Source organism: Drosophila biarmipes, chromosome X, assembly GCF_025231255.1.
Source record: "Drosophila biarmipes strain raj3 chromosome X, RU_DBia_V1.1, whole genome shotgun sequence".
In the NCBI taxonomy this organism is placed as follows: Eukaryota; Metazoa; Arthropoda; class Insecta; order Diptera; family Drosophilidae; genus Drosophila; species Drosophila biarmipes.
In genome coordinates this window covers 10,509,532-10,520,000 of record NC_066611.1, presented here as the reverse complement: position 1 = coordinate 10,520,000, position 10,469 = coordinate 10,509,532, and the positions used below count along the sequence as shown (strand labels likewise).

Sequence of the window (10,469 nt, the reverse complement as noted above, 5' to 3'; positions counted from 1 at the left end):
CAAGTTTTGATTTGTAAAAAAATATTTGGAAATGTTTAAAGTACAAATTAAATTGAAAATAATATCAATGCACTTTAAAAAATGCAAAAACCTACCTATGCGGTATAATAGATTGAATAAACTGATTTAAAGTATTTTAAATGCATTTCCTTTTGGAAAAGTTTGGTTAGTTAGCACTGTTATATAATTAAGTAAATGAATATCATAAACGTTTGGAGAAATACCCCTGATATTTAATAGAGTTCTCATGGATCTGCTAAGCTTTCGCCAAGACGTATTCCTCCGGAATTCATCAAGCAGTCGTGGCCGAGTGGTTAAGGCGTCTGACTCGAAATCAGATTCCCTCTGGGAGCGTAGGTTCGAATCCTACCGGCTGCGGATCGAAGTTCCTTTTTGCCCCCGCCAACTCGCTCAATTAATTCCCATATTTTTTCGCGCTTCATTTGAGCCTGATGACAAATTAAAGACCGTCAGTACGGGTTTTGTTTCTCGAGCTGCCCCAGCGGTTTCCCAATTAGGAGACAACAAGTTTATTCAGCCATCACATCCAGCCACACACCCACTCATAGATGGCCTGGACCTTAACCAACATCATATCCTGTTTAATTACAATTTTCCTGTGGTCGCGTAGCGTTAAACCAACCAACGGACCGCGTCCCCGCCGCCCCCTTTGGTTTTTTCCAATTCAATTATTATGGATGGAAATGGTTGATGTGGGGTTCGTTTGGCATTCTCTGGGTGGCAACCTACTTGGGGGCGGTGCGGCAGGAGGGAGGCGAAAAAATGCTAGTAAATGCCCACGACGTTGGTGCATGTGAAACATATTGTTGGTGGGGCCGCAGTCGCCCCATCTCACTCACTCCGCGCTGCTGCTGGCCCGCTCTATTTTTAGTTTCCGACTAGGCTGACCACGGCGTATATACCATATAGGGTTCGATCCGAGATTGGTGTACGTCCTCAAGGAGGAACTTCTTCGAAGGGGGCATCAGGGACTGATTGTAATATGTTATGTGAGGAAATACTGTATCTCAGGAGTTTATTATTTATTTTACCCTTTGTAATTAGTTATTTATTAAGACAAAATGGTTCCTTAACTGCATTTTTCATCTATGTTTGGAATACGTATAGCCCAATGAAATATTATTATAATGAATTGGTTTCCATATAATGCCAAATTTATATTTCAAGGATTGTAACTTTTTGTAAAACTGTATAATTCATCAAAAATAAAAAAAAAATTGCAAAAATAATGGTTTCGTAATACGTTTCAACCAAACTTATATAAGATTTTTATGATACAATCTATCTACTTTCTATTTGTCGTGACTTAAGAGTGGCATGAAAGGGATATTAGAAAGTCATGGTGTACACAGGCTCCACAGGGTATCCGCAGGTTTGATAATCTGTCATTGTGCACTTTTTTCAACTGCTGCTTTTGTCACTGATTGAGACTTCACTTTTTGCAATCGATGGCAAATTGATGAACACAACACATAGAGATAGAGCGAGATGGCAGAGGAGAAGGGGCTCGAACGGAAGAGGGAGAGAGAACGAGACCACTGCGGAGTAATTAACGTGCACACGCGGCAAAGGCTGGCACATAAGCCACCCCCTGCACCGGCGAAGGGTTAAAGGGGGTGGCTGGGCGATTGCGACGCATGCAAATCGCCGGCGAAAGGGGGCGGGCACATGGGCGTAGCCTTTTGGTCAGCACTGTAGCTGCGTTTTTTTGCAGCGCTGCATTCGCGCTGCGATTGGTTGTGGCCAACAGCGCCTCATATCGATGAGCCGTTAGCACCCGCTCACCCACCAACCCACCCAATCGCCCAACCACCCACTCGAAACTGAAGCCCAACCACACACATACGGCTGGCAGCGGGATCAGGGCCAAAAGCACCACGGAGCAAGGACCCAGGACCCAGGACCCAGGACCCACGACCGAGATCCATCAAGCACTCTGGGCCTTTGTTATGCCCGTGCGTTGCAATGGGGTTGCAGTTTGCACCGAATCGCAGGGGGCCTCAGCCACCCACCCATCTGCCAGGTGCTCCGTCTGCACCCCAATCGCTGATAGGCCCACGCTTCAAAGCCCCCCGGAACTTGCTGAATTCACCGACCTCACTGCGAGTCACAATTAAAGTGAAACAGCAGCGAGATGCCACCCCCCCTTCGGAAGCAACCATTTCTGTGGGAGGACCAGACATCAGACATGCAAAATTCAAAACACACAACACAAATCCCAGAAAGAGGCACACGTTCCTGGCCGGAATTTAATTTTGATAAAGGTACAAAATATTGACGATACATCACAGAGGTAATGGCCCAAAGAGGGTGGGGGCCTAGATTCTGCCCGGAGGGCTGTCTGAGTCCCCGAAACCGACGAGCCAAAGCCGGAACTACTGAAGTAGTCACAAAGTGGGCCAAAGCGATTTTGGGAATGCTCTTAAATAATTTTGCAAAACCAAAATGATAAGATTATAAAGTTTTTAGGTTTTGTAACGTTTTTAGATGTATTTAGAAGTCTTTAATTCAATAGATTTATATAAATGTATTTTTATATAAAATAGATTATACATGAAGTGAAGCCACTGTTTAGTTTAGCTTTGTTATGAAAACACTTTATAAGAGATTTACCCTAGACCATTTAGACCCCCATCTATAGATGATACCCAATCGAACCCATCAATGTAGGGAAGTAACTTCCTTTCCAGCGATTGGGAGCTACAAAAGAGCAAGCACATGGCTGGCATATTTCTGGGGAATGCCCCCTCCCACCAAGGCCACCCGCACCATTCTAACCTTCTGCCTTGCGAAAAAAAACAAGAACAAAGAGACTTTTTTACGTTAACAAAATTTTTGCAAAGTTTTTTTCGCTTTTTTTCTCCGTGTTATCCTCTATATTTTCGAGGAGGAGCCGCATATAGCAGCCAAAATAAAAAGTAGCAGAAGAGGAACGCAAATACGGGAATACATAAAACGAGGCACAAGCCGGCGGAGGATGGCCTGGGCCAGGGGGTCCGAAAGCAAAGTCCGCATTCGCGAACCCAACCCCCCTGCAAACCTCCAAAGCCCCCCTGGATCGTTCCCTATGTGAATAATCGGCTGTCCATGTACATATATCCGTAAATGTCAGACGACATCACGCTCCACTGGACACACTGACGACGACGCTGGCACCGGCGACCGATGGAGGCGCCTCCGCACGCTGACCAGGCCAGACCGTCGGAACGGACCTCCTGGCCCCGTCCCCGCCCCTGGCAGAGCCCCCACCAGAAACCACCTGCCCGCAAAATATTGGCGCAAACATTAACCGAAGCGCAAGGTGAGCCAATCCTGCACTCAAAAATATTATTCGTAAAGGTCACATGATACTACTTATTTAATAGTTATAATTCAGTAAATCAGATTTTAAGATTATTAAAAATATTTCACAGCGAAAACTCCATAATACATTTTTTGAGCTTTTGAGATTTCTTACCTTTTTTTATGTCACATAATAATATTTATATAATAATAATATAGATGTAAAATTATATAAGCATCGCAAATGAAACCCAATTTAAATTAAATACATTTCATATGAAGAAAACGTTTCTTTTTAATAAATTCTATAAAATATATATGTATAATATTGTTAAATTATTAAGTTAAAAAAATAAATACATTTCTTATTTTACGTATTAACAAAACATAACTTAGAAATATTTTTATTATTTTAAATCACCTGATGAGTTTCATCAAGCTGTGTAAAAAAAATTATTTAAACACTCTATTAACTAAGGAAAATGTGTCACCTCAAGAATTTGTTATACCTTATAAACACTTAAAAAAAAACATTTTTAATGTTCATCTTAAATTGGCTCTCCAAAATAATTTATATCCGCATAGCTAGCTTCTCACACAACTTATTGGTGTTTTAACCTTTAACATACAAATATTGTATAAACTAACTCCTTTATTAAGAATACATTTTTCGCACAGTGTATTTACAATTTGAATTATTTGAAACAATATCCTTTAAAAAAATGCGATACGATTTCAAACGATGATGGCAAAAAATCAGAATATAACAGGCTAGGCCGCAGGAGCCACGAGCAGGAACAGGATGCTGGCAGGGATGAGGACCAGGACCCGGCCAGACAGGTGTTTGTCAGGTGGTCGGGATGGGCAGCGTCTGTCGCTCTTATCAAGCCCTGAAAAAACGAGCCGAAATAAGAATGGCAGAAGAAAAAGTGGCCCACGGATGACGGGCATGTGTGGGCCGCTGTAATAACAAAAGCAATAACCAAACAAAAACTTTTGGCCAAGTCAATGACCCTCGTTTCGTCAGTTACCAAGCGCAAAGGCGGAAGTGGGAGGTGCTTTAAAGGGCCGTTCAATACGTGGATATCATATGCGGAGGCGGAAGTCCTGCCTTTCAAATAAAGATAAGCTTAAACTGCCGACTGGAAATGACTAGTGCTATGAGATAATGAGGGGAACGTGTGGCCATCAAAAATCCGAATACTATAATTTTCAGGCTATTATTTTTTACAACTTTTAAAATGTCTTTACATAGATATTTGAATCAAAAGCAATTTAAATTATCTTCGTTATGAATATTATTGTTTTCTTGGAAGAAACAATTCATAAAAAAAACCACAGTTAAGCAAAAATATTTAATGGTGAGATATTGATGGGATAGTAAAGAAAACATTAGGAATTAAAAGAAAAGATTTGAATGTCTTAATTCTTAAATATGAATAAACCTTTGTTTATTAAAAAGCTTAAGTATTTAATAATAAAATTTTAGTACAAAACATTAAAAATGTGAATAAAAATATATATTAACATATATAAAGGTTTACATTTTTAAGTCCCTATAAATGATTTCTTTAAAATTAAAAAAAGTCAACAATTTTAAATTAATAGCAAACGTAAACAATTTTTGAAAAGTACAATAACATATATTTAAAGGTTTACATTTTTAAATCATGTTATACATTCGCATGATTTATAATTAAGCTAAAATATTTCTTAATAAGGTAACAAAGATTTTAATTATTTGGTTAGAATAAACATAACCATAATTTCTTTCAAAATCGAATAGGAAATTGTCCATCATTGAACAAAAATATTTAAGTGCAATAAATTGGGTAGTTAAATCAGAAGTTTGGGCGTTAATGGAGTTTTGGCTGACCTTTCTGCCGCATTGGGTAGCTAAACTTTTTAAAAAAATATATATAAATATATAATTATTAAATAGGGTTTGAAAAATCAAAACTCAAAGTGGGTTTCATTCGCAATGACTTGACCGATGATGATGATAATGGCTCGCTGGGGGAAGAGCTCCACTGGCTGGCCGACCGCAGGACGTGGCTCGTGGCTCCTGGCTGAGGGTTCTTGGCTTCGACTCTTGGTTCCTGGTTCCAAGTCCCGGCTGCTTGGGACCTGCTCCTGGCCCACTGTAATGGCGCTCCATTTGTCTTGGCCAACTCCGGCAGCTGGGCAATCTGTGTGTGGACGGTTGACAAACGACGGCGGGCCCCCGAAGAAAGTCGCCGCCCTCCCCGGCAAGACGCAAACTTTTCGGGGCAGCAGTGAAATGGCTCAATCAATTAGGCGGCTGTCATAATGTCTCCCCCGGGATCTCCTTGGCATCTCCCTGGGAAACAGCTGCCTCGACCGCTCTGCATGTTGCTGCAACATCAATAAAAACAGAAAGCAAGGCAGCAGGGAAATAAAAACTAAAAGGAAGAGAACCCACTGCGTGCCCCTTTCAACTGCAACTCGTATCTTGTGTGATGAAATTTATGCTTAATTAAAAGCGACACAAGGCGTCACAAGCAACGCACAACGCGTTCGCCCAGATAAGGCCGCAGAAAGCCAGGAACCCAGAGATCCCGGCAACCAAGGAGCCGGGCCATCGGCGGGCTAAGGGGAACCACCAGAATCACCAGAATCGCCCGGCAATCGCGTTCGAGTTCGGGAACTCGCGCACAATTAATGCGATTTTGAAACGCACAGATCGCCGAGAGTTGGGACCAGCCGACACTCAAAGAATATTTGCTATTAAAGGAGCAAATTTATATTATTTGGTTTTAATTATTTTCCATTTTAACTCGTAATTTTATGAACCAACTTCGGAAAAATAATATTTAAGCCCTGCCAAAAATGAGAAAATAAATATGAAGTTATTGATTTTATTAGGTATTTACTATTATTATTTTTAATATTATTACTTCTTATTTTTATACCTTCGTTTCCTCGGTATTCTTTTGGTTTTCTTTAAGTAAAAACTATGATTATATGAAACAAATTTGGTACCATTTTAGTATCACTGAAAATCGAATATTATTAGATTAATTTTTCTAATTTCATTACATTAAGTAAATCACCAAAAATAATAACCTATTTTTCTTTACAATATTCACAAATATTATTTTTAAAAATTTGTTTATTTAAAATAATTTTTACTACAAAAAAAGATAACAAAAAAAAGCAATTCCTAGGTTTAATTTATTTGTGGGATTTCATAGTTTACGTTTTCTATTTGTGGCTTTTCTAGCGTTAGCCTTTCTTTGGAAAACATGATTTAATGTTTCTTTTTTTTAGAGATTTCCCCCCATTTCTTCGAGTGCTTGGGGAGGGAGCGTGGCTTGGCTGACTGGTCCCACTAATTCAATTAAAGACGCAGCTTCCACAAGACATTCGAGTACAACTGCTCCACTCAAAACCGCCGAACGCACGCATGTTGAAGTGGCACGATGGATGAACGTCCGATGGATCCCCAACTTAGTCCGAAATCCCATTCCAAGAGCCCAGCCCCAACCCAATCCCAGTCCCAGTCCCAGTCGCAATCCCGAATCCAAATGCAACCCACAGCCAAAATGAGAGGCGTCTGCCGAGCTTGAGTTTCGGATTGAGAGAAAGGCCTCACGTTTGTTTTCGCTGGATATTCTCCCACTTCCTCGACGGTTTGCACTCATTAGTCTCCCACAACGTGAATTAAGATAATCTGCCAGTCGGACTTGGTCCTGGGGTTTGGGGCACTGTATATTGGATACTGTATACTGGATACTGGGTAGTGTGCTCTGGGTTCTGGGTTCTGGGCTCTGGGTTCTGGACCACGGTTTCTGAAAATGGAACTCTGGCTGGGCGCTTGTTGTGCAAATGAATTGTTGCTGATTTCGTTTGAACGATTAGCGCCAGCTTGCCCGCTGCCTCTTCGATCTGTCTTGGCCAGATTTGGACGGGAATGCAAATGGAAATAGCCCGGCTGGCATGCTTAGCAATTAGACTAATTGCATGGCCCCAGCCCCCATCTTTCAGGTCCTCAACTAGCTGCAAATGTCTGCCAGCACACAGGGAAAAAAGCCTAAGAACTGGTCAAGTGAATGCGTTTTGCTTGACTGGTCTGTCAATGTTACACTTCGCTAGAAGAGCAGGTATTATTGCTATATTTTTTGAACTAAGTATTGTCAAACACTTAATACTGAAGCTGTTCAGTGTTGCACAAGTCTAAAAAAACTACAATTATTTTATTTTTATTAAAATCAGCTAAATGAAAGACAAATAAACAAAATAAAATTTAATTTATCTGGTCTATCAATGTGACACATTGCTAGGAGAGAAGTTCTAATGCTATATTTGTATAATTTGGTTTGAGAACACTGAACTATAGTGCTGTAGAACTCTTAATACTGAAGCTGTTAAATGTTGCACAGGTGTAAAAAAAACCGAATTTTTGTATTGTTTTTTAAATAAACTAAATGAAAGACAAAGTAAATTAAATTTAAATAAAGCATATAGTTTATCTTATCACTAAGGAACTTGCGATTTCAAAATATACATAAAAATACAAAACCAATTAACTTGTATCTATGATTTCCATTGTCGTGATGCAAGTAATTTCAACTTAATGATATACAAAGGAATTCAAATTGTTTTTAAAAGTTTTGAAGGCTCTATAAAAAGTGTTACAGTTGTTTTTGTTGTTTTCCCGCCTCCAGGTTTACTTTTTGTGCCCTTTCACCTGAGTGCCAGGCATTCAGATATTCAGGCATTGCGCATACGCACTGTGCGCCCTGCACCCTGCAGCTTGCGCCTATTGCAATATATGCCTGCAGATTGGTCAGTTCAAACACTGACATCCGGGGGCGCCACAGCCCCTGCCGCCCCCCCTTGAAAACCCCTCCCCCGCCACTGGCGCACACATGCCACTCGAATGATGGCTCTGTGCATGCGTCGTTTGGGCTGAATCCGCATGGGTTGGAGGCGTCCAGTGGCGGGGTGGCCGGGAGGGGCGGCTTAGGCCAGGCCTGGCCACCCAGTGGTGCAGCAGATGCAGGGGCGCAGAGGGAAAGGGGGCAGGGCTGCGTCAGTAGCAACGCCTTCGCATCAACCAGGACACCCAGAAGCATTCGAAAGAGGCAAATGCTGCAGCCAAGGGGTACGAACAATTGGTCATCGCGTTGGCACTGGGTGGATGGAACTCTTTTTATGAGAACTTGATGAAGATTACTAGAATATTTAAGTTTAAATAGTATTACAATATTTAAGTTAATATAATAGGTTGTTTAAAAATAACAACAAAATAATATAACTAATTTATTTTGTAAATTGTATATAAATATTTTTCTTTTCTGTAATTATTTTAATGAATTGTCAATTTCATATAATATTTTCAAAAATAAAGGAATATTTTTTATTTGGTTTAATAATATATTTATTTATTTTCTTATAATTTCACAAAAATTAAAGCTATACTTGTGAAATCCTTTCAAAGATTACTAAATTTTAAATAATTTTACTGTTGTCATCGTCATTTGCTCTTACATAGTTTTCAAATTAATTATGAAACTTAGTAGAACAATAAAAACTAAATGCCTCTGTTATGCATTGGCACCAGATAATAAAATTACCAATTTGAGTATCTAGTATCTGTGAATTGTATCTGCGAATGCAATGGCTTGTATTTCCCAGTAAGAGTATTTTCCGCGCTCCATCGATGCGACTTCCTGTGCTCCTGATTGCTGTCCACCCAAGGCCCAGCTCTTCATTTTCCGACTCCCTTCATTTTTTTCGGCTTCGGGAAAGGAAGTGGGTGGCGCGGTGGGTGGCTGGGTGCTATAGTCAGTCATCAACAGCAGCGGCAAGAAGAACAACAACAGTTGTCGACGTTCAGCTGCAGTGGGCTGCATATGTATCTGTGAGCACGAGTATCTGCGAGTGCGCCCGGGTCCTTTCCTTTCCATTTAGTTTTCCCTGTTTTTTGCCTCCGCCCGGCCACGTTGTTGTCTGGCTGGCAGGACCTGGCAGGATGCCTTTTGCCTGCTGCTGCCTTTTGGCCTGATGATTAATCGAATTAGTTTCTTTCTTTTTGTTTCGTGTGTTTCACTCTGCCGCCGCCGCCCCCCCCCCCCCCCTTTCCGCACCCCCGCAACACGCGCTCCTTTCATTTACATTTTCTTTTGCACTTTTCCAGCGTGCATATATTTTTGTGTGTGTCTGAGTGGGGGGAAAAGGGGTTTAGCTGACCAACTGCGTCCGGTTGGAGATTTTTTGGCAGTGCTGGCACAGAGGAGAAACCGAAAAAAAAATGGAGAGGAATCCACATTTCCATCCTGACGAAATGAAAGCCTCTGCCAAAGGGGGGTCGCCTTTTTTTTAGAAGGGGGCTTGCTGTGCTGCTGCGATGCTTTGGGGCAATAACTGCAAATTGCATGGGCGGCACTCAATTTCTTCCCGCTTTTCCCCCCACCGCTTTTCCCCCACCGCTTTTCCCTTGTCTGTGTTTTGGTGTTTCATTTGATTTGCTGTGTGTTGTGTGTGCTGTGTGTACTGTGTGTGTGCGGAGATGGCAAACGCAATAAGAGCATCAAAGTGCACACACAGAGAGCATCCACTTGCAGCTCGGTAGGTTTTCATTTTCATGCCATTGCCAGCGACGTCCTTTTTTCCGCCTTCCGCCATCCGCTCTTCCGCCCCACCCACTGGCAGGCCACCCACTCTTTGTTGTTTCCCGCTGGCCTGCCATTTCCAGCGAATGACTGTTGCATAAACGTCGTCTTTGTGTTGTCCTTGTTGCACGGTGCAGCCTCTCATCGATTGCCATTGGCGTCCCCGGTCCACATGTGGCATGGGCGCTGCTCCTTTGGGGTCCTGCGATGGTGGACGGCAGGAGCTCGCCGCCCGGAAGTCATAATGGAACTAATTGCTCGGCCTCGCCTCTGCATCCAAAGCTTCTAATGTGATTTCTGCACATCTGTATTAAGTAGTGCCCCTTTTTCTTATCATAACATTGTTTATTTTCCTCTCCCATATAAATGGCACTCCTGGCCCAATTTTCCTCTTCTAATTAGTTTTTAATTGGATTGTGTTTCCTTTTTTACTTTCACTCACTTAATGCTATTAAATCTGATATTTTAAGAACAATATTGAAATATTTGAGAATCCACTTTTTCCATATTGTATTAAGATTTAACTGC

The 10,469-nt window shown here is 41.4% G+C and overlaps 1 non-coding gene across 1 annotated transcript; it reads left to right on the top strand.

The window, feature by feature from the left end:
* Positions 1-296: 296 nt before the first annotated feature.
* Positions 297-378, top strand: Trnas-cga (transfer RNA serine (anticodon CGA)). Its single transcript has one exon. It is a non-coding gene; the product is annotated as a tRNA-Ser (tRNA).
* The last annotated feature ends 10,091 nt before the right edge of the window (positions 379-10,469 follow it).